This window comes from Oryctolagus cuniculus, chromosome 6 (assembly GCF_051225735.1).
Source record: "Oryctolagus cuniculus isolate XC-2025 breed Fujian yellow rabbit chromosome 6, ASM5122573v1, whole genome shotgun sequence".
Lineage (NCBI taxonomy): Eukaryota > Metazoa > Chordata > Mammalia > Lagomorpha > Leporidae > Oryctolagus > Oryctolagus cuniculus.
Window position 1 is genome coordinate 75,118,090 of NC_142872.1, and position 22,655 is coordinate 75,140,744.

Sequence of the window (22,655 nt, forward strand, 5' to 3'; positions counted from 1 at the left end):
GTTAATATATCCACATATCTCTAGAGGCATTTCTAACATTCCTCTATCTTATTAAGTATAATAATATATTGCATATATTTTAATATAATAATATGAAGCATTTTATATATAATAAGTATTTCATATATATTACATATAATATATATATATATATATATATATATATATATATATACTTACCTTCCTTTTCATATTTTCTTCATTCTCATTTTGGCTCACAATTGAAAGCTAGACTTGACTCACATTTGAATGGAAAACAGTTCATGATCTAAAGCCTCCGGGATGTCCTGAGCACCAACTGCGATCACAGTGGGACTGCCTTCCCCTGTCATGTGCTCAGGATTTTTCTACTTGGTTAGAGAAGATCTCAGACTCTTGGGGTATTATCTTGCTGGCATTACAAGATTATAATAATGAAAATGCTTACTATTTTAATGGGTGAGTTTTAACTGTTGCTGCTTTTCTATGCTTTGGGGATGTTCAAGGCACCCGCCTGTGTACTTGAATCAATCATGTGGTCTGTACTGTCTTTGAGATACACAATATAGTTGTTCATAGAATACAATTTTTATTAACCCATTTGCCACCAGCAGTGTTGTTCGAATGCCCAGTTCTTTCAGGCGTGTTGGTGATGTTAGGGACACAGACTTCCTGGTAGAACATCTCTATTTCTAATTTTACTCACTGTGTGTAGTGCATAAAATGACACAGTGGTCAAAATGCAAACAAGCTTAGTCTTGAGCTCAGGACTGACTTTATATCCTGAAAAACTGTATTTATCTATTCTGTGATCTGCTGCCCCTCCACTTTGCACATTGGATCTGACTGAATCAGCTTCCAGTAGGGAAGGCAAGTGTGACTCTTGGCCAGGGTGTTAGAAGAAATGAGTTTCCCTGGGGGATCAAATAGAAGTTCACCATTGCATTTGATTGTTTGGTTGTTTTCTTTCTTCATGAGAGTTTTTTTTTTTTTTTTTTTTTTTTTTTTTTTTTTTTGACAGGCAGAGTGGACAGTGAGAGAGAGAGACAGAGAGAAAGGTCTTCCTTTGCCGTTGGTTCACCCTCCAATGGCCGCCACGGCTGGCGCGCTGCGGCCGGCGCACCGCGCTGATCCGATGGCAGGAGCCAGGAGCCAGGTGCTTTTCCTGGTCTCCCATGGGGTGCAGGGCCCAAGCACCTGGGCCATCCTCCACTGCACTCCCTGGCCACAGCAGAGGGCTGGCCTGGAAGAGGGGCAACCGGGACAGAATCCGGCGCCCCGACCGGGACTAGAACCCGGTGTGCCGGCGCCGCTAGGCGGAGGATTAGCCTAGTGAGCCACGGCGCCGGCCCTTCATGAGAGTTTTGTAAGAGAAACTATCATTTCCTTTTGTGACTCCATGGTTACTATCATGACAAAATGATTGGGATCCCAATGAACATTTCAGAAATTGTGATCATGTGATGGGAACATTTCCATGGCTATATTCTAAATACTTCAAAGCCTTTCTACCATAGTTGAGAAGAGGCTTAAAAATATTCTTTTATTGTCCTCTTTTCTATCACTGAGTTAATATAAATGAACTTTCCTGAAGATCCTGGTATTGCTTTTTTTCAGGAGCAAATTGATCTGGAATGTTTTGGTCTTGATAATTCCATATTTTCCCATTAAAGAAGATTTACTCAAGAGAAGTTTGGATAATTCTGCCTAGATGAAGACCATTGACAACCTCTTAGGATTAAAACTGTATTCTTGTGTTTCTGAGGAAGACTGACAAGAAAAATCATTAGGTTTCCATGAGACCCCTTCAATGAAGGAAAAACAAAATCAACAAAAGTTTTCAAGACCATTCTTATAAATATCATGTTGCAGGTTGGTTAGTGCATCAAAGTTGCAGATCAGAGTTGGAGAAAGCCCAGAATGTGACTTTACTATGAGAGTGCACCTAGTCCATAGGACTTTCTACCTGCACTCAACCCTGCCTGACCTCTGGATTGCAGCCACTCTCCTTGCTCTCAGACTGGAATATTCCTGTGGATGGCCTGCACCACCCCACGGCTATAACCCCTCAGAGATAGTCCATGCATCAAAAGCTGTCATGTATGACTGTCTCCTCTTCTCCCGGACACAGGAATTTTTCTTGCAAAGCACAGCCTCTGTAATTCCCACAGAGGAAGAGTTGCAGTAGCCAGGGTGCTGAGCCCAAATCAGTTGGGTCCTCTCAGGCCCTGATTTCCTCAAAAGGCCAGCTATACCCAGTAGTAGTTCAGAGCTCATGATTAAGAGGCTGAACAATAAAACAACAGGGGCATGGTTTGATGGGAATGAACAGCAGCCTTACTGGCTCCATGGGTAAATACTTATCTAATGCACTGACCTCTTTAATATTTGTGTTCATTTGCATACATACATCAATACTTACTCTTTGTGTTGCAAGGTTCTATCTGTTTTGACAAGTGCATTTCGCCCACCATACAGTATCATAGAAAGGAGTTTTAGTACCCAGAAATATCTCCTTGTCTCACCTACTCAACCCTTCTCCCCTCATTGCTGAACCCCTGGAAACCTCTGATTTTTTGCTATCTGAACAGTTTTGCCTTCTCCCTAATGACATAGACAGTAATTGGAATCATGTGGCATACAGATTTTTCAGACTGGCATCTTCACTTAAGAATATATATCTTAGGTTAATCATTTGCTTTTTGTGATTTGACAGGTAGTTTATTTTTTATAGACAGTATGCCACTCTGGCATGTTTCACAGTTTGTCCATTCATCTTCTGGAGATAGTCATGAATAAAACTGTTATAAACATCTATATTCAGGATTTACAGATGCTTTCTAAATGGGTGCTTGAATGCTTAGTAGTCCATCAAATACTAAGTTATTTAAGGAATTGTAGAGCTGTCTATCCAAGAGGTGTTACCATTTTACATTCAATTTTTCTCTCTTTTTCATCTTCTCTTCCAAACTCTCCTTCCCCTCTTCTCTCTCACCCCCTCTCTCTGCCTCAACGCCCCCCCGACCAAGAAAAATTCAGGAAATTTTAGGTCATGATCTAACATATTCATTTTGGTATTAATAAGAAAATACCATCATTCAAAAAGATGAATGATAGAGAATACGTACATATGAAACACTTTCTCAATGGCAGTAAATAACTTGTCAATATGTTCCTTGATTGATCTGCACCTTTCAATCATCACTTGGCCAATCGTTCCTTCCTGAAGTTCTAGTTGTTCATAAATTCTGTCTTCCCTGCAGCCTTGTCATTCATTTCCTGATCATTAGTTTTGTTCTTCATCATACCTAGTTATTGCTTTGTGCAATTCTTCAGTATTATCTTTCATCAATGCTTTTATCTCTATACAGCATTCCTTCAAGGGAACATTCTTTCCCTTATAAGAATATTTATCTTTTGATGTAGTCACATTTATTTTTGCTTTTCCTGCTCAATAACTTGCTGTTATATCTAAAAAAGCATTGTTAAGGACAATGTTAAGGATAGTTCCCTATGATTTTTTTCTTAAGAGTGCTACTGTTTCAACTCTCATATTTTAGTCTTTAATCCAATTTGAGTTGGTTGTAGTGGATGGTATTACTTACGTAAAGGTCTCAATTTCTTCTTTCACATGTAAAATCCAGATGTCTCTGTATCATTTATTATAGAAATTACCTTTTTCCCATCGCATCTTCTTGTATACTCCTAAAATCATGTTGACCATATGTGCTTGAGTTTATTTTTGGACTATCTATTCTTTTTCATTGATCTTATTTCTATTTTATACCAGTACCATATTTCTTATTAACCTATATATTAACATAATATAACCTACAATCAGGAAATATGATGCTACCATCTTTGTTTTTTTCTCTAGATTGTTTTCACTACTCATGTCTTTTGCAGTTATTTATGAATTTTAGATTTTAAAAACTTCTGTGAAGAGTGCTGCTGAAATTTTATAGAATCTGTACACACTTCCAACCCATGAATATGGGATATCAACTTAAAATATTTTGCTGCATAAAAGAAATTTTTAAAAATGAAAAAAAAAGAAGTTTGGAAAAAGATTTACAAATTATATATTTTGTAAGGGATTAACACTCAATATTTAAGGAGATTTCACAACTCAGTAACAAAAAGTAATTAAATTAAAATTGTCAAAGTATCAGTTGTTCCAAGTCTCCTGGTGTAAGCTGTCTTCCAGATTCCCTCCGAGCACTTCAAGTGTAAGACCACGGCCCAAGAGTTTGTTATCTAAGATGATAAATGTTGATTTGGATAATTTCTCTGCAAGAGTAGATTCAGTTAATGAATAAAATCTGCAATTAAAATCAGAAAACTGTTTTTGGACAATATATAGAAAACCTCATGTCAGCTTCCATTCTTTTTTGAACCACTGACACAAAAAGCAAAAGAACATAAGGTATTGATACCCTTTATGTTGTGAGAAATTGCTGCTGCTGACTTTCTTCTTTTTTGAAACTTGCTTAGATTCCAAAAGATAAAGTACTTTTGTGTTGGCTTCATTGGATTGTAATGAAGATAATGTCCGATATAGGCAAAATTAACTACTTAATCTAATTTTCACATATTTGTGTATTATATTAATCTATGAAAATGTGCAAATATGTTGTAGAGATCTTATAATACAATTTAGCATTGTATATATTTATGACACTTGAATATGTTATCAGATTTGCTTTTATTTAGAGGGTTAGCACTATTTTTTTTATTATAGGCTTAGTAAGATACATAAGAAAATATTACTGTGCTGAGAAAAGTAACCAGAGTCTTGTCCTGAATACACAACTTTATGTGCTTTGTCCACTAAGTTGTGCTTCTTTTGTATTTGCCTCTTGCTTCCCATTTGTAAAAGTAATTGTAATGTTAATCATCTATGACAGTATTATGAACTATAATTGTTGAAATTTAACCAAAATAAGACTTTCTTAGCTAGGTCTTGTCATTTGTGCTATTTACTAATAAGATATGATTGCTGATTTCTCTTTAATCACTTGACAACAAATGGAGGATTAAAAAATGAGTTTTCCTTGAAAGTGAATGCCAAAATTGCTGTTAAAAACTTCCTTATACCAATATAACCACTTTCTATCTATAAAGATAGGAATTATAGTCATATATGTGCTTTAAAATAGAAAATTCTGAGGAAAAATAAAATGATGGAAAAGTACATGATGGTAAATAGTAGTAAACTAATTCCAAATTTTTTCACTCCAGATTTGTGTTATCTATGGTATTGAATAGATATTTTGAGTGAATATAAAGGAAAATGGATTAAGTTAGACTAAACTTATATAAGTCAACACTTGAAAAATTACAGAGTCTCCAGGTTTATTTGTAGTATCAAGCAGATCAACTCTTGCAAAATTCCTTGAGTATATTAGTATCAGTATTATGAATAAATCACTATTTTAATTACTTCAATATAATCCAAATCTCCTTACCTTTCCACAAACTAGAATTTCAAGAAAAACCAGAAAACTGATACTTTCATGATTCCTACTTCCATGGACAGATGAGGAAAGGGGTCAGGAAAGTTTCTAAGTTGCTCATTTACACACTACACATGTTTTCACAATTTTTAAAATTTAATTCAATTGAACTGGTATTTACAGCAGTTATTGCTTAAACAACTTGTTGTATTGGGCATCTAAAGCATAAAATAACATTAGCACACTGAATAAGAGGTAAAGGGTTTTCATTTTTGACTAATGAAGTTACTAGTGTGCATATAAATATGACTAAAGTGAAAAGAGGATATAAAATGTTGCCTCTTGGATTTTTCAGTGATAGGTAATGAGATAAACAGGAGAGTGCATGTGAGATGTGATGCTGTATGTTAGTCTTTTAAAAAAGTCCCATTTGGAGAAAAATCCATATTTGTAGAAGGGGCCAGCTCACCAAATGATTTCAGTCTCTTTTAAAAGAATGTCATGACATAGCACAAAAAAATGTTATGCTATTTAAAAACCAAGCCAGATTTTCAAAGTTTTCTACACTTTGGTGTTCCAGTATGTAGTGTCTACATTGAATGGAGCAAGTGGTGACAGCTGAATGAGAATAGAAACATATTTTCTAAAATGAAATCAAAATAAAGACACTCAGTTTAAATATTTCCTTTTAAATATTTCTGAGTTAAAGAGATACAACATAATGAATATACAATAATAACACCAGTCAATTATATCGCATTTTACATAGATGATTGTTGGTTTTTTATTACAATATCAAGCTTTGAGATACACATGATGGATTCCATAATTACCAATTGAATTTTCTGTAAATTGTACTTTCAGATTTGGTCAATTAATCTGTTTTAATATTTCAGGATCTAAAACTACAAGAAATTACTCTTGTTAAGTGACATATAATTGATAAACTGTAATATATAAATGTAAAAGGAGTTTAAAATATTCATGGAAAAAAGGAAAGATAAAGATTAAAATATAAACATCTTTTTTTCAACATAACCTCCATGAATTTCAAGACACTTGTTAAAGCCGTGATATCAGCTATAAAGAACCAAGGTTTCATGGATTTAACTATATCACTTGCATTCATTTTTTACATTTTTAAATAAGAAATTTGTGTGCCTTTTAAATATTTTTAAGATAAATATAAAAATAAGTGAGAAGGAGCCAAATTAGGACTTGCTAGTGACTCCTAAAATTGCTCTCATTTGTTGACAGCCAGGAGCAGGAGCATTGTCTGGGAAGGGAAAGGCTCTTTGGTGAAACTGTCATGGGCTTCTCTCTACTCAAGCTTTGGTTAACCTTCTCAAAGCACTCTACATATAAGCAGATGCTATTGTATTTTGGCCCTCCAGAAAGTCAACAAGAAAGAAGTCTCAAGCATTCCAAAAAACTTATGCCTTGAACTTTGCTTTAACTGGATCAATTCTACCACACAGTCATTGCTTTGATAGTGTTCTGTCTTCGGGATCATACTGGTGAAGCTATATTTCATTTCTTGTTAAAATTATTTGAATAAATGCTTCGAGCTCTTGATCTCACTAGTTTCAAATTTCGATTGGAAGCTCTACTCTTTTGTGTAGCTGATCTAGGTATAACATTTTCGCCACCCATTGAGCAGAAATTTACGGCACTTCAGTTTTCCAGTCAGAATTGAGTAGGCTAAACCAGTTGAGAGGTCTTGGCTGCTGACTGTTGCTTTTGCTACTAAGCAATCAGTCCAGTCCTATTTCACTAAGGTACAAGTAACATTAGTGTTTTTCTGAAAAAATGGTGTAGATGGTGTGCCATTATGGACTTCATCATCAATATTATCCTGTCCCTTCATAAAATGAATTATATATTTGTAAATTGCTGGTTTCTATGAGACATTGTTTCTACAAATTTCACATAAAGAATCAGTGATTTCTCCATTCTTTGGCCCAAGCCTCTTGATCAATTTAATGTGTGTTCCTGTTTCAGCTTTAGCAGAACTTATGTTGCTCTGATTTGGGGTTTTTAAACATCCGGCTTATCCTTGTTAGTGCCTCAAACTAATCCTGAGACATCACTACGCTTCTGTTCTGGTGCAGAAACTTTTGAAACCCAAGCCTATCTTTTCATAATGCATTTCTTGCACTTTTTCAAGATTCCTCAGATGTAAAAGATGTATACATGCTACTGAGTAAAATTATTTTGTTTTTATGTCCACAAATTGACCAGCATATTTATAACAAAAGTAATCCTAACTGCAAAGGAAAGCCAATTTCCAGAGAAAATATATTTTATTTTGTGTGGGTGCATGTATTGAAGAATACACCAAACAGCTCATCAGAATTATTTCATATTACTTTTGGGTTTCATTCATCTCTTTTGGTCTCTTCTTCCAGACTCAGCCACCACTGCAATAGTCAGATGTACCCTGGCTTTGACAAAGCTTATGCAGCCAGCAGCTCCTCATTTTATGCCTACACCCTGGATCACTCAAATTATTTTTCCTGTCTGTAAATATTCTATTGATATGAAACACCCAGAAACCCAGAATTGATGTGAGCTGAATGATCCTTAAAGGAAATCTATGATAATTATTCTCTCCTTTAGCCTCAAAGGTATTGTCCTAAGAGACGAAACAGTCCTGAGTGCTTGATGCCAAGTAATGGCCAGCTCTGCATTACATCCTTCTGTGACTTACCTCATATCACTTTAACCTCTAATCTGACCCATTATCTCATCCTCACCTAATCTCCAAAATCCTCTAACCATTCTCCTTCTACTTCTTTTACCATCAACAAATCTTCTCTACCTGCTGAAGTCTCTTGAATGTTCTCTTCACCTTCTTATTCTGATGCAAACCTGGAAATCCCTTGGTGCCATGGCTTCATCTCCATCTTTCTTAGTGACTGTCTTAATCATTCCATGGCAGAAACATTTAGTCCTAGAGGGGGACATGCGTTCACCTGGTTCTTTCGTTGTCCTGATCTGCTGTGATCCAATAAGTCCAATAAACTGTTTCTTATTGGCCAGTGCCGTGGCTCACTTGGCTAATCCTCCCGGGGTTCTAGCCCCGGTTGGGGCGCCAGATTCTGTCCTGGTTGCTCCTCTTCCAGTCCAGCTCTCTGCTGTGGCCTGGGAGGATGGCCCAAGTGCTTGGGTCCCTGAACCCACATGGGAGAGCGGGAAGAAGCACCTGGCTCCTGGCTTCGGATCATCGCAGCGCGCTGGCCGCAGCAGCAATTTAGGGGCTGAACCAACAGAAGGAAGACCTTTCTTTCTCTCTCTTTCTCTCTCACTGTCTAACTCTGCCTGTCAAAAAACAAAAATATGCTTCTCAGGAGATGTTTTTGATCATTGGCATATTTGGCAGCATCTTCTACCGAACATGTAATCAATTTTCCTTATTTAATAAAGATTTTAGCACTTGAATAGTCATATTGCCCTACACTACTTTGTAGTGTTGATGATTCAGAATTCATAAACTAGGTTAATGTAACGCTTTGGCTTTTAGTTCTGTGCCACCTATCGTTTTGGCTCTTTGTCAGGAGGCAACTCTTTGTATGGTCATTCCCTAAATTCTATTATTGAATATGACTATTTCATATCCAAAATGTTATTCACTCACTTTAGTCATGCTTTTTCAGTTTGTCAAGGACTCCAAACCATCATTGCCTCAAATGCATTTTGAGTATTCCCAACTCTTTAGGGCTACATGTCATGACTATATAATTTAGATTCCATGATACCACAGTAGAATCACTTGCCTTTCTCTCATGGTGAAACTTAACCCAAAAATATTAATAAGAGTTCAATCAAATTTCTACCTGCTTACCCAGGTAGCAAATCATGACTACAGGAAAACATATAACAGTGCTGGTGACTTTGCTTTTACTTTGTGAACTCAAAGCTCAGATTATAAATATTAGTTGGTGTAATAATTTGATCCAGCAACAAGGACAATTTATAAATTTTGTAAGGAATGGAATTACGAGATAAATTTATTTGGGTGCGAAATTGTTGAGATCATATATGGGAATGACCTGCATAAAGTTCATGGAAGCTTCATATTATTTAAAAAAAAAAACTACATAAATCTAAGAAAAACGTTTTGGACCAAAATGAACTTGGCCTTTAAATTCTCCATAGTTTTTGAAGTAACCACATATTCACGTGAGAGAAATAAAGTTCTGTGATAATCCCCAGATGGAGTACAATCAGGATAAAGGTTACCTTATATTTTGTATTTATTTGCAAAATTTATTGAACTTCCTCTCTTATGGCTATGTCTTATAATCAGAATGAAGTAGATAAATGAAATAGCATAAGTTTCTTTAGAAAAAGGAAACATTATGGAGGGAATTACCTATCAGTCAAGAAATCTACCAACAACCTGTGCTTATATCCATTTCCCTTTTGTTAACTATGAAAGGGATGTGTACACTTCATCGCAGCAAAACACTCTTTAAGGTTCAATCTTTACTTAAAGATTTTGCTCCTGCAATTTTATTTTGCTTGTGTAAGCATCATCTAATTCTCATTTCTATTGTTTCTCTAATTTCATCAGAACACAAGATGACTATATTTTAAAATTAAAAAATAAAATCTATCTTTTATCTTGACTTATGTATCTGGCTTCAGCCTGAAATGCATCCTGCAATACCGAATTCCTAATACTAGTTTAAAAATTTTGTTTCCATATCTTATGCATATATTTACTCTTGTAACTGTTTCACACGGTGTCCTTTACCCTTCTAGGAAAATGATTTTATCTAAATAGCCAAAGGAAATCTAACACATGACCCAACCCATTTACTCAACTTTTAAAATATCCTTTGTTCTTAATACTCCATTCATTTAATGTCATTCACATTGACTATTAATGATTTTAAAGGCAATTTTTCAAAATATGTTTCTACATTTTAAGTTAATATTTAATTATTTTTGAGATAACCCATTTTTTAATTTACAATATAGTCAAGGCTTAATGAGGCCGGCGCTGCGGCTCACTAGGCTAATCCTCCGCCTAGCGGCACCGGCACACCAGGTTCTAGTCCCGGTCGGGGCGCCGGATTCTGTCCCGGTTGCCCCTCTTCCAGGCCAGCTCTCTGCTGTGGCCAGGGAGTGCAGTGGAGGATGGCCCAGGTGCTTGGGCCCTGCACCCCATGGGAGACCAGGAAAAGCACCTGGCTCCTGGCTCCTGCCATCAGATCAGCGCGGTGTATGGGCCGCAGCGTGCCGGCTGCGGTGGCCATTGGAGGGTGAACCAACGGCAAAAGGAAGACCTTTCTCTCTGTCTCTCTCTCTCACTGTCCACTCTGCCTGTCAAAAAAAAAAAAAAAAAAAAAAAAGGCTTAATGCCTCACTAACTAAATAATTAAAGAAAAAAATGTAAAAAGATCAGATTTCAGCAGTAATATAACTTAGGGCAATAAACAACATTCAAATATGTTCAACTTGATGTTTGAACAATATAAATTGAAGCTCTAAATATAAAAATAAAATGACTAACACATGTTTTGAGAAAAAAAATTAAATGAACCAAATTTAAATATCCTTTTTGTAAAATTTAGCCATTATTGACTTTTTAAATTAAAAATTTTACCATGAAACCTCAGATTTCTAAAATACTTTAAATGATAGCTTTCTAATTTTTTTTAAAAAAAGAAAATTTGAAATTTATCTTATTGCAAGTGATACCTGCGACGCTGATTTCTCTCTGGGAATGACAAGTACTTTCAAAGGTGTTAAAGTTCTACAGCATGCTTAGAAAGTGCATGAAGTTGTGTTAAAAGTTATGTCTCTAGAGGTACACTGCAAATTGTGACATCTTTGACAGTTTCTTAAATTCTGTGAACCTTACTTCCAACAAATTTATGGTGCTGTGGGAATAGCAAATAGATAGTAGAATCACTTCTCGGCCTTTTGGCTAAGATCAATTGTAGCAAATAGATAGTATATGTAAAGTGCTTAATGTAATGTTTATCAAATTATAAGTAAATTATTTTTAGTAAATATATTTATAAAAACCAAGTACTCTTTTTAATTCTAGAGCTCATAGCTAGCTTTGAAAAATTTTATACCTAAAATTTCAATTAATTTTTACTGCAGACTTGTTAAGTAGATGATATTCTTGGGCTCATTTTATAGTTTATAAAAATAATAGCTAATTTGTACAAAGTCATGTAAACTTGGATGAAATTGTGTTTCAGAGAATTCATGATTGTGAATCAGTTGTCATACTTCTTTTACTATGAAATGGGCTCCGTAGTCAGAAATAATGCTTTTTGTAATGTTGCAGTGTTTAAAAGAATATAAATTCTTAGATTTTAGAAAAATGCTGTATGTGACCAGGGCATCAAATCAATACTGATAAGTATTCTACTATGAAAAAAAGAGCTGCCACTCCCATGGTGGAAGAGGTCCAATGAAACAAACCAAAAGCTTTCTGGTTATCCCAGGGGTCAGTGGCTGTACCAGAATCTGTCTCTTGATTGAAGTCCATGTCGCTTATCCCATAGATACTCTCTTTCACTGCCATCCTAGTGACTTGTCTCAACCCACGAATATCACAGGGATGGCTGGGGAAACAGATTTACTGATAACATAACAGTGGCTGTCTTATCCATGTTATTAGAAAAAAAAAATGTTCTGTGGAAGTCACTTTCTGGCAATCATACACATAGGGTGCAAATATCTTTTTATTCTATGCTCATCCTGAGAGTTCTATTCATATCCTTCTTCCCCAGACATTGTCACTTACATTCTGGTAGTTTTTCTTTAAATCCATGACCACATAGCAGCTCATTAACCTCCATTTAAGAATCAATGTCCGTCCCCATCTTTGACTATCTTTCCTTCCTGAGAAAATGAACAACTAGATGCATTCATCTAGTGCTTCTCACTGAGAGGGTTTTCTTTCATGATGTCTTTAGAATTATTCCTTAGTGGGACGGTAGCACTGCAAATGTCATCTCTCAGGCAGTGATGGTGTCAAATGCAGATCTACAACAAACAACCAAAGCCTTAATATTTTCACCCTCACTGAATACAAAAAAACTCTGCTGGAGTTTTAGGTGCAGGCGGAGAGAGGAAAGATAATAGAACAGGAGGACCAGGAGTATATGGACTATTTCTTTGGGTAGCTTTCTTATGGCTTCATGGAAAACTTGAGTCCAATTTGGCATGATACACTTCCATTTGATGATGGGGCAAAGCAGTTTCTGTGTACACCCAACTTTATAGCTTTTGGAGACAAATAATACACAGTTCACAGTGGAAAATTAGGTCACAGAGTAACTTGGTGGCCTACGGTCAACTGTACAATTTCTGTTAAATCCTATACCTGATCAGAATCTGTTTATTGAAAGGAGCACACATACCCAGTGAAGATGAATCTGCCCTGCTCCAGAATCCTAGGGGCCTTTTCTGGGATTCATCTGAAGAGCCTGCTCTCTTCCGGGGAGACTCTACGTCCCATTGGATCTGCTGGATATTGTGACCCCTGTGGCAAAACAGCCTAGACCTGCTGCAGAGTCTTCTTGTGTTCTGGGTCTTCCTTTAAACAAGCAATGTTTTTTGTTCCTTTGTAAGAGGACCAGATAATCCTATTATTGAGGTATGCTTCCTCCAAAAACCACAGAAGACCAAGAGAGAAGCAGCATGCCCCTCACCTTGGACAGAATGTTTTTTCAACCTCCAAGCCACTGCGCTTAGAAACTTTTCGGAAAATGTAATTACCAACAGAGATACTATGGATTGAAGGATGCAATTCATAGAATGGAAATAATTTTGTTGTTATTCTGAATTTTATTTATAATAGCTCAGAGATTCTCAAAACCGAGCATACAGCAGACTCACCTGTAGGGCTTGTGGAAACTCAGCTTTCAAGGCCTGAACCTCAATATCCAGATTTGGGAGGTGTAGGATTGAGCTGACTAACTTGCAGTTCTAATGAGTATACAGTTGGTGGTGGTGAAGGGACCGTACTAGGAGACCCACTGATAAGAATGAAATGGATAATTTACATAAGACTGCAAGTTATAAGTTGAATTTCAGTGATAATTATCAGTTTTATTTCTGAATTTGTTGTACTGGTGATAGATCATAGCCTTGTATCAGAAGGAACATTACAAAATTCAAACTCTGCAGTTCAAGGTATACCATTTAAACATGCAAGATCCTTGTGCCCATTCTCCCTGAAGTTTGCTACCCTGTGGCCTTCCCACAGCAGAATATTTAGTATATTTCAGAAGGGAAAAAATATCCTAATAAGTAAGAATATTGAATATTTTAAGCACAAAACATGTTGTAATATACAAAAATAAGATACAGGAATTTAAAATTTCAGTAGCAGATCTCAGAAATGAGATTGCTTGAATCCTAACTTTAAATTGTACAGCAAATTCTGATCTCAATTATTTGTCCTCTAGAGCATCTTCTAGTGAAGGCTATTTAGTGAACAGTGGGAAAACACTTGGTTATCATATGAGTATCTTGTATTTTCTAGTTGAAATTTAAATTACTCCTAACAATCCCTTGGTTGCTTCCATTCATTCATTTATTACTGCATTTGCCAAGTGTGATTCAAATGCCTACTCTCCAACAGAGTCTCTATTCAGCCCCAGGATTCAGATATGACTACTGTGTAATTCAGAGGCCTTCTATAAATCTTTGGAAACAAAGGTCGGCTTTCTGCGTCCAATTCTTCCTAGAACAACTATATATTGCTGTGACTATGATGTTAGTCTAATGCAAAATTCATCTGCTATTTATCTTTTATACTCATTGTGTTCTGTGATTGAGGTCAGTCTGAACCACAGGTGGTCAAGATTAGTGTCTATGTTTTCTCTCACAATTACAACATGGATTTATTTGAATTTGGTGTTTCTAAGTCTGCTGTAGATGACACTGAGACCATCAGAGCGCAGCTACAGTTCATTTAAATTATTTCTCTTTCAGAAAATAAATAATTGGTCATCAATAATTAACAATCAAAAATCACATGGATATAGTTGTTCTTTTGAAAACTTGCGCAGGGTATGGCAAGGAAGACCTCTTTTCTTCTTCAAACATTTGCCAGTGTCTCTTAAAGGTAAATTGCTTCAATAAAGCTTCTTGCACACTTTTGCAGAAGTTTTGTAAGCCATTTGACCACTTCTTCTTGACAAACCCAGCAGGATTCTACACACATCACAGCAATGACCTGCTCAATCATCTGAGAGCACATTGCATAAAGGGCTCTAAGGGGGAAACAGCCCCCTGTTCAACTGTTTCAGTGATGCAGCAAAGCGGCCAGAGTATATGAAGGAAAAGGACGGAACGACAAGATAATAAGACTAAATTGGGCTTAAAAAGAATGGTGCAATTACATTGCAAGCAGCTTGCCTTTCATTGCCAATAAATGATGCCGGGATAGAGTATTTTCTGGACACGCACTTGATTATTTTTTTTCTTTTACTGGTCTTTTTACATTTGATCATTTCAGTATGTGTTTTCTGTTTTTATTTATCTTGCTATATATATCAAAAATACTCCTTGTTTTAGAAGTTCTTTGGCATATGGGGTGTTATTTCAAAACTGTCAGGTTGTTTTCTGTATTATTAGGCCATGATTCTCCAGGGTCAAAAGTCTCTCTGACATCAAGTGCTATAAATTCTTACATAGTAATTAGGTGACAGGAAGAAAACTTGCATCTTATTTTAAAAATAATTCTTATTCACATTTGATTCATTGGAAGTAACATTGCAGAATAAAATACGGGTTATTGTTATAGGTTGTTCAAAGATGCCAGGTGAATCAGTACTATCTCACTCATCCACAAGCAGACATTTGGGAACAGCTGGGCAAGTCATCTACCTAGCTGTTTTTGGTTAATTAGCTGTGAATTTATTGAAAAAGCCATCCTCTAATGCAGAATTATGAGGGAGAACATATTCTTGAGATGAGACCAGTGATAACAATTACCAGTAACTGTTTGTCTTCCCAGAAAATTGGTACATTGTGGCAGGGTAATAAAAGGGAGGGTCTCTAATTTTGACTTTTGGTTGTTTATTTTGAACTGTTTACTGGATTGCACGGCATCAGAGGCTCCATAGAGGAGGCTCAGGGTATCCAGGTCTGCCAAGACCAGCAGGGCCTACTTGTCCAGGCCCAGATGTGGTGTGCTGTCTGGTGCTCCCTCTGAAAGCCTCTGAAAGAAGTCACAACTGCAGAATTTGCTTCTTTCCTCCTACCCTCCCCTCTCCTCCTTTCCCCTCCCCTCCTCTTCCTCCCTTCCATCCTCTCCTCTCCTTTATTCCCTTCCTTCTAGTCTCTTTTCTTCCCTTCACAAAGAACAACACTAAGAGCAGTTTGGAGTCATCCTGGCTTGGCTTGTGGCAGTCTCTGGCTCAGCTGCTCATCTGCTTTATGGATTTGAGACAGCACTGGTTCTCTGTGGTCCTTGGTTACTAACAGACTTTTTCCCATTCTCTCTTACACTCCTGTTACACTTGGCTCAAGAATGAAGCCCTCTTAGCCCAGATGCACAGGCATGGACTTATCTCTGGCAGGAAAGCATGAATTTGGTCATATCGTTTTCTCACTTTTGAATTTGTTTTATTTTTTATTGAACATTTTAACAAAAGAATCATATCTGTGCTATGCCTCAGATATCTTGCACAGGAAAAGTAAGAAATCAATCCAGGATTTACTCATTTATTTAAAAACAGAGCCTTGTTTCTAACAATGAAATAATACTAAAGCCTCTGTTGTACTAGTAGGCATTTTTATACTTTGTATCTCTTTGTTCATTTGGAAGATTAATTTCTTCTCCATATAAAGTAGAGCAATTATATAATTTTAAATACTTTCTAATAGTCATTGAGTACTCTATCTTCCACCTTTAAATATGAATATAAAACTTCTTTGATCAAAACATAGATCAGTATAATTGCCTAAAGAGACAATTGAATAATTTAAAAGGATATAGATAGCCTCTTTACGATAGCTGATGAAATACTAAGTTTCTATTATTTGAGTCTGAAAGATAGGAGTTTAATGTTGTCTATAATAACAACATACAGTGAGTATTACAGCTTAATGATTGGACTTTTCTAGTTGCTTTACACATGATGTGTCATTTAACACTTGAAAATGAATAATATAACACTTATAGAAGGGTCCTACAAGAGATTATACTATTATTGTGGGTATAGTAAAAACGATTTGCTATCAAATGAAAGTGTTCATTTTTGCTTCATTGTTTCATGGATTTTATGTGCATGTACAATATCTGTCTGCCTATGTACCTCCATTTATGAAGGAGAATTATTAAAGAATAAAAAGGCTGTTCTGAGATCACAAGTTGAGGTCCTTTCTCTACCTTTAACAACCATTTTCACAGAGGAAAGTTCTCTTAAGCTCTGTATCTCAGTTTCAATATAAATAAAATACAATGGAGAAATAAAAATCTTTTGAATTTGAGGGTTTTTAAAATTCATTTATTATTTATGTTACATGTGTGATGCTTGTGCCTTATTGAAAGTAAACATATTTCTCTATGTGATGGAAACACTAAATCTCAATTTAAAAGAAATTAAGTAATAGTATCTTTCTTCAATATTTTTCTCATGGACCTTTAAGACAGAGAGAAGTGATTTGGTAAAGTAATTCACATTTTCTTTTTTGTTGTTGTTGTTGTTGTTGACAGGCAGAGTTAGACAGTGAGAGAGAGAGACAGAGAGAGTTATAGACAGTGAGAGAGAGACAGAGAGAAAAGGTCTTCCTTCCATTGGTTCACTCCCCTAACGGCCACCACTGCTAGCGCTGCGGCGATCTGAAGCCAGGAGCCAGGTGCTTCCTCCCAGTTTCCCATGCAGTACAGGGACCAAAACACTTGGGTCATCCTCCACTGCCCTCCTGGGACACAGCAGAGAGCTGGACTGGAAGAGGAGCACCGGGACTAGTACCCGGTGCCCCAACCGGGACTAGAACCTGGGGTGCCGGTGCCGCAGGCGGAGGATTAGCCAAGTGAGCCATGGCACCGGCCAATAATTCACATTTTTCAAAAGAAAGATTCTGTGATAAGGGAAATTGGTGTTTGAAAAAATAAACCTTATATCTTACATTTGCCTCTCATATTTCCTCCAAATTAACAGTTGTTATCTACATGCTTCCTACAGATTTTAAATTAGCACATTATTAAATTTCAAAACTCACAATGGTTAAGGTATAATGAAAAGATGTAAATCAGAAAATAAACTAAATTCTAATCAAAAGCCTATGTAGAGGAAATGTGAATTGATTTTTCACAAAACCTAGAGCTTACCAACAAAAACATTTATTAAAGCACTAATTTTAAAGAATAGTGCAATCTACATTATATGAAGATTAGATTCTAATAGCAATAATTTGCATCCAGATTTTATCCATCCAAGTATATGAAAGTAGTGTAACTGGAGTTAATTGCAATTGAGTTCCATATAAAAATTTTCCTCTTTTTTAATGTCCTTAACATTTCATGGGGCTCGGTTTGTGGAATTGTCCCAGTAGCATAGTGTAGGGTAAAGTCTTAAAAAAATGCAAAAGTGGTTTTGACCTAGTGTGAGGGACAAAGCACTGACATCATAGTCCAAAGATGTGGATAGGAGCTTGATTTACCATTTTATAGCTAACAACTCTGTCTAGAAATAGTACTGCGAAGGAGCCAACAGAGAGAAAAGAATCTCCTAGTTTGAATCTGCCTGGTTTGAAGACAAGGATGAGGCAAATGAATATACAGCAACTCTTGCTAGCAGGTATTTTTCAGGCCCTGGTTTTATCATGCCACACCACTGGCCTGAGTTCTTGCTGGTTACTTCTCTGGCAATGAGGTGGGCAATACTTCTCCAAGACAGCAGTGGGCATGTAGAACCTGCATTAGAAGATATTTTTCATGGGGCCAGGACTGTGGCTTAGCGGGCAAAGCTGCTGCCTGCAGTGCCAGCATCTCATATGGGTGTTGGTTCACATCCCAGCTGCTCCACTTCCTATCTAGCTCTCTGCAATGACCTGAGAAAGCAGTAGACGATGGCCCAAGTCCTTGGGCCCCTGCACCCGCATGGAGGACCTGGAAGAAGCTCATGGCTCCTGGCTTCAGATCACCACAGATCTGGCCATTGCAGTCAATTGGGGAGTGAACCAGTGGATGAAAGACCTCTCTCTCTCTCTCTCTCTCTCTCTCTGCCTCTCCTTCTCTCTCTAACTCTGATTTTTAAATAAATACATAAATAAATCTTTTTAAAAAATAAGAAGATATTCTTCAGCACCAATCCAGTGTTCAGGGTTACTCTCTGAGCATGAAGCTTGCAAGTACCCTGCAAGCCCTGCTTATTTACCTGTGAGAGATAACAAACACCATGGAATATTTGTAATAAAAAAGGATCCACTATTATAATGAAAATTATAAACATTGTCAATACAGTACAGGAAAACACTTACTTCTTCTTGGATATGTCCTACCATCTTTTAGGTTCAGAGTACAGAAAAATTAGCTATAATGCTACAATTTAAGGGATTGAGGCTTGGTATGGTCACTCTTTTTCCCATTGTGACTTTGGCCATTTTCCCTATTTTGGTGTCACCATCCTGAAGAAGTTAAGCTCTTTTAGTAGAGGGTCAAAAGCATTAAGAGTTAGTGAAGGGACTCCAAAGATATACTGCCTGAATTAACTCTCATTTCCAGCACTCATCAATATGACTCTGGGAAAGCTATTTTAATTTTCAGTGAAGGTCATGTATGAAATGCTTACAGACAGATTTCTTATTGAATATTGCTAAGATAAAATCATCTCATCTGGCTAGTCAGAATCAAAAGATATGTAATCATACTTTGAGTCATCTTGGATGAAGTAGGTAGATGATATTTTCTTCTATTCAATAGAATTTTATTTATCCTTTCATTCTAGTGTTTTGAAAAGATCATCTTATTGTATGAATTTAGATTAAACTATTGAAACATAATGGCCTGGGACTCAACTTCCAACATGCTCATAGAGCAAAATATATTTGCCCTAGCTGTTAAGTAGCAATTGGGATAGTGTCATCCCTTATCAGAATGCCTGGGTTCAAGGGCTGACTCCAGTTTCTGCTAATGAAGACACTGTGAAGCACATGATGGCACAGTGATTCAGCTTCCTTCATCATGTGGGCAACCTGGTTTTGGTTCCTGGCTTCTGGTTTTGTCTTCAGTTCAGACCCAGTCACTGAGGGCATTTGGAGAGTGAGCCAGCATATGGGAGTGTTGTCTGTCTCTCTCTTCTTCTGTCTCTTCTTAGCCTTTCTGTTTTTTTTTTAAAGATTTATTTTATTTTTATTTTTTATTTATTTTTTATTTATTTAACAGGTAGAGTTATAGACAGTGAGAGAGAGACAAAGAGAAAGGTCTTCCTTCCATTGGTTCACTCCCCAAATGGCCGCTACAGCCGGCGCTGCACCAATCCAAAGCCAGGATCCAGGTGCTTCTTCCTGGTCTCCCATGTGAGTACAGGGGACCAAGCACCTGGGCCATCCTCCTCTGCACTCCCAGGCCACAGCAGAGAGCTGTGTTGGAAGAGGAGCAACCAGGACTAGAACCCGGCGCCCATATGGGATACCGGTGCCTCAGGTGGAGGATTAACCAAGTGAGCCACGGCGCTGGCTCCTCTTCTTACCCTTTCAAATTAACTTAACTAATAAGTAATTTTTTTTTTTTTTTGACAGGCAGAGTGGACAGTGAGAGAGAGAGACAGAGAGAAAGGTCTTCCTTTGCCATTGGTTCACCTTCCAATGGCCACCATGGCCAGTGCACTTTGGCCGGAGCACTGCACTGATCCAAAGGCAGGAGCCAGGTGCTTATCCTGGTCTCCTATGCGGGTGCAGGGCCCAAGGACTTGGGCCATCCTCCACTGCACTCCGGGACACAGCAGAGAGCTGGCCTGGAAGAGGGGCAACCGGGACAGAATCCGGTGCCCTGACCGGGACTAGAACCCGGTGTGCCATCACTGCAAGGCAGAGGATTAGCCTAGTGAGCCATGGCGCCGGCCCTAATAAGTAAAATTTTAAAATGCTCACAGAAAAGCAAGTCAACCAGTGGGGATGTGATATCAAAATTCTAATGGAGAAAGCTTAGAAGGTGCAAGGTTAGGATGATCAAGCGTGACTACAGATTCCATCTCAGGGCTGAATGCAGGTCCCCAGTTGCCCTATTTTAGTGTGAAGTCATCTTATTTATAGGATACCCTGGAAACTGAGGATATGTAAGGATTGGTCCACCAACACCTAATCCAATCCTACCCCTTCATTTAGAGCACAGTGTACAAGCTGAATAGAGTTCCCAGACTTCTTTCATGTGACTTGCTTCTGTGGGGAGCATCGATTCTGAAGTGAATAAGGAAATAAACAAATTTAAGAGTATCAGTGTTGCTGATATGGATTTGACTGAAAGAGATTTGGTGGCTAGTAAAGGTGTAGGCAATTAACTCAACTTCTATTTGGTTTACCACTTCCCAATAAATTGCTTTTTCTTTACAGAGTCTGAATGATATAATTCCCAACCTTCATTTGCCTCCTTATCTGTAATAGAAAGCCATATGGGACCTAACAATAGCAAATCTTTTCCTACCACCTGCTGCATTCCAGACGCTATTAAGCACTTTATATACCTTGACTCAGTAAATCCTCTCAAACCCTGTGAGTTAATTCCCATTAGTATCTTCACTTTACATTGAGAAAAGTAATTCACCAAAATGAAAATAATTTTCCCAAGGTTATATTGAGCAAATGCTGGAACTGGGAATTTAATTCCAGCAGTGTAGCTTTGAAGTTCCTTCACTTAACCATAATACTGCTGGACCTCTGATAAAACATTTGAACCGCCTCAATTTCATAACACTAGAAAATCCAAGGTCATGAAGACTTTAACTGAAAAGAAAGTCAATGAGCATAGAGAAAACACTTTGATAATCTGACTTGTTACGTTAATTTATAGGCCTCAGTCCCAAGACAGGGACTAAAATTTGGAAAAGACAAGAAATATAAACACTTCCTGTAGAAAAAGATGGCTAGTTGTGATCTTCTGCAATATCTTGTACTCTGGCTTGATTCCTCCAGGAATTTGTTGGACACTGTACCCTCTAAACCAGGGGCCTCCTGACTCATTCTGCGGTTGAGTAGAATCCTGGTAAGCATTATAGTAGCAAGTCTTGGAAGCACTGGGGCAAGAAGATCTCAACTGATAAAAGGTAGTTTTCCAAGGAATCAGGAGAAATGAAGATCAGCAGGGCCTCTGAGAAAAACTATGGAAATGATCCATTAAGGAGGTTTTGTCAATGACATTTAAGTCAAATCAGAGCTTAAAAAAAAAAAAAAACACTACCACCATCAACAACAAAATCAAAAAATACAAAATGTAAGAGGGGTGCGTTTGATGTAAATAATACTCACAGAAGCTATCACTATGAGCACAGCACACATCTACTGATGTTAGCTTTTTCTCTTGAATCAGAGGAGGGACTTATATTCATAAGTAGCCATCTCATTTATTATTTGGCTTTTTATTTTAAACCTTAGAATATTCTCTAACATCAAGAGCTATCTTGATGTATACTAACTGAAATACTCTCAAGAAAAAATACTATCATCAGCTCCCTCTCAAGGCAGAAACTAGAAGTTAAAAACAGTTAAAATATATCTTAAGGCTTATGTCCAATATCAGAAATAAAAAAATGTTTTTTTTTTTTTTTTTTTTTTTTTGACAGGCAGAGTGGACAGTGAGAGAGAGACAGAGGGAAAGGTCTTACTTTACCATTGGTTCACCCTCCAATGGCTGCCGCGGCTGGCGCGCTGCAGCCGGCGCACCGCACTGATCCAATGGCAGGAGCCAGGTACTTATCCTGGTCTCCCATGGGGTGCAGGGCCCAAGGACTTGGGCCATCCTCCACTGCACTCCGGGACACAGCAGAGAGCTGGCCTGGAAGAGGGGCAACCGGGACAGAATCCGGCGCCCCGACCGGGACTAGAACCCGGTGTGCCGGCGCCGCGAGGTGGAGGATTAGCCTAGTGAGCCGTGGCGCCGGCAATAATGGGGTTTTAAGTTTTCCCATTTCTGTGTCATTCCTAGGAATTTATGAGATATTTTATTATTATAACAACATGATGACATTTATCTTTTCTTAGAAAATTAAAAATAAATGAATTTTTTACAAAATCATT

The 22,655-nt window shown here is 37.4% G+C and overlaps 1 protein-coding gene and 1 pseudogene across 6 annotated transcripts in view; both read left to right on the plus strand.

Annotated features, from left to right (window-relative positions):
* The window catches only part of SNTG1 (syntrophin gamma 1), a 918,312-nt gene that overhangs the window by 306,931 nt on the left and 588,726 nt on the right, over window positions 1-22,655 (plus strand). The window lies entirely within an intron of this gene.
* LOC127490781 (short coiled-coil protein B pseudogene) lies at window positions 4,242-4,404 on the plus strand (annotated as a pseudogene).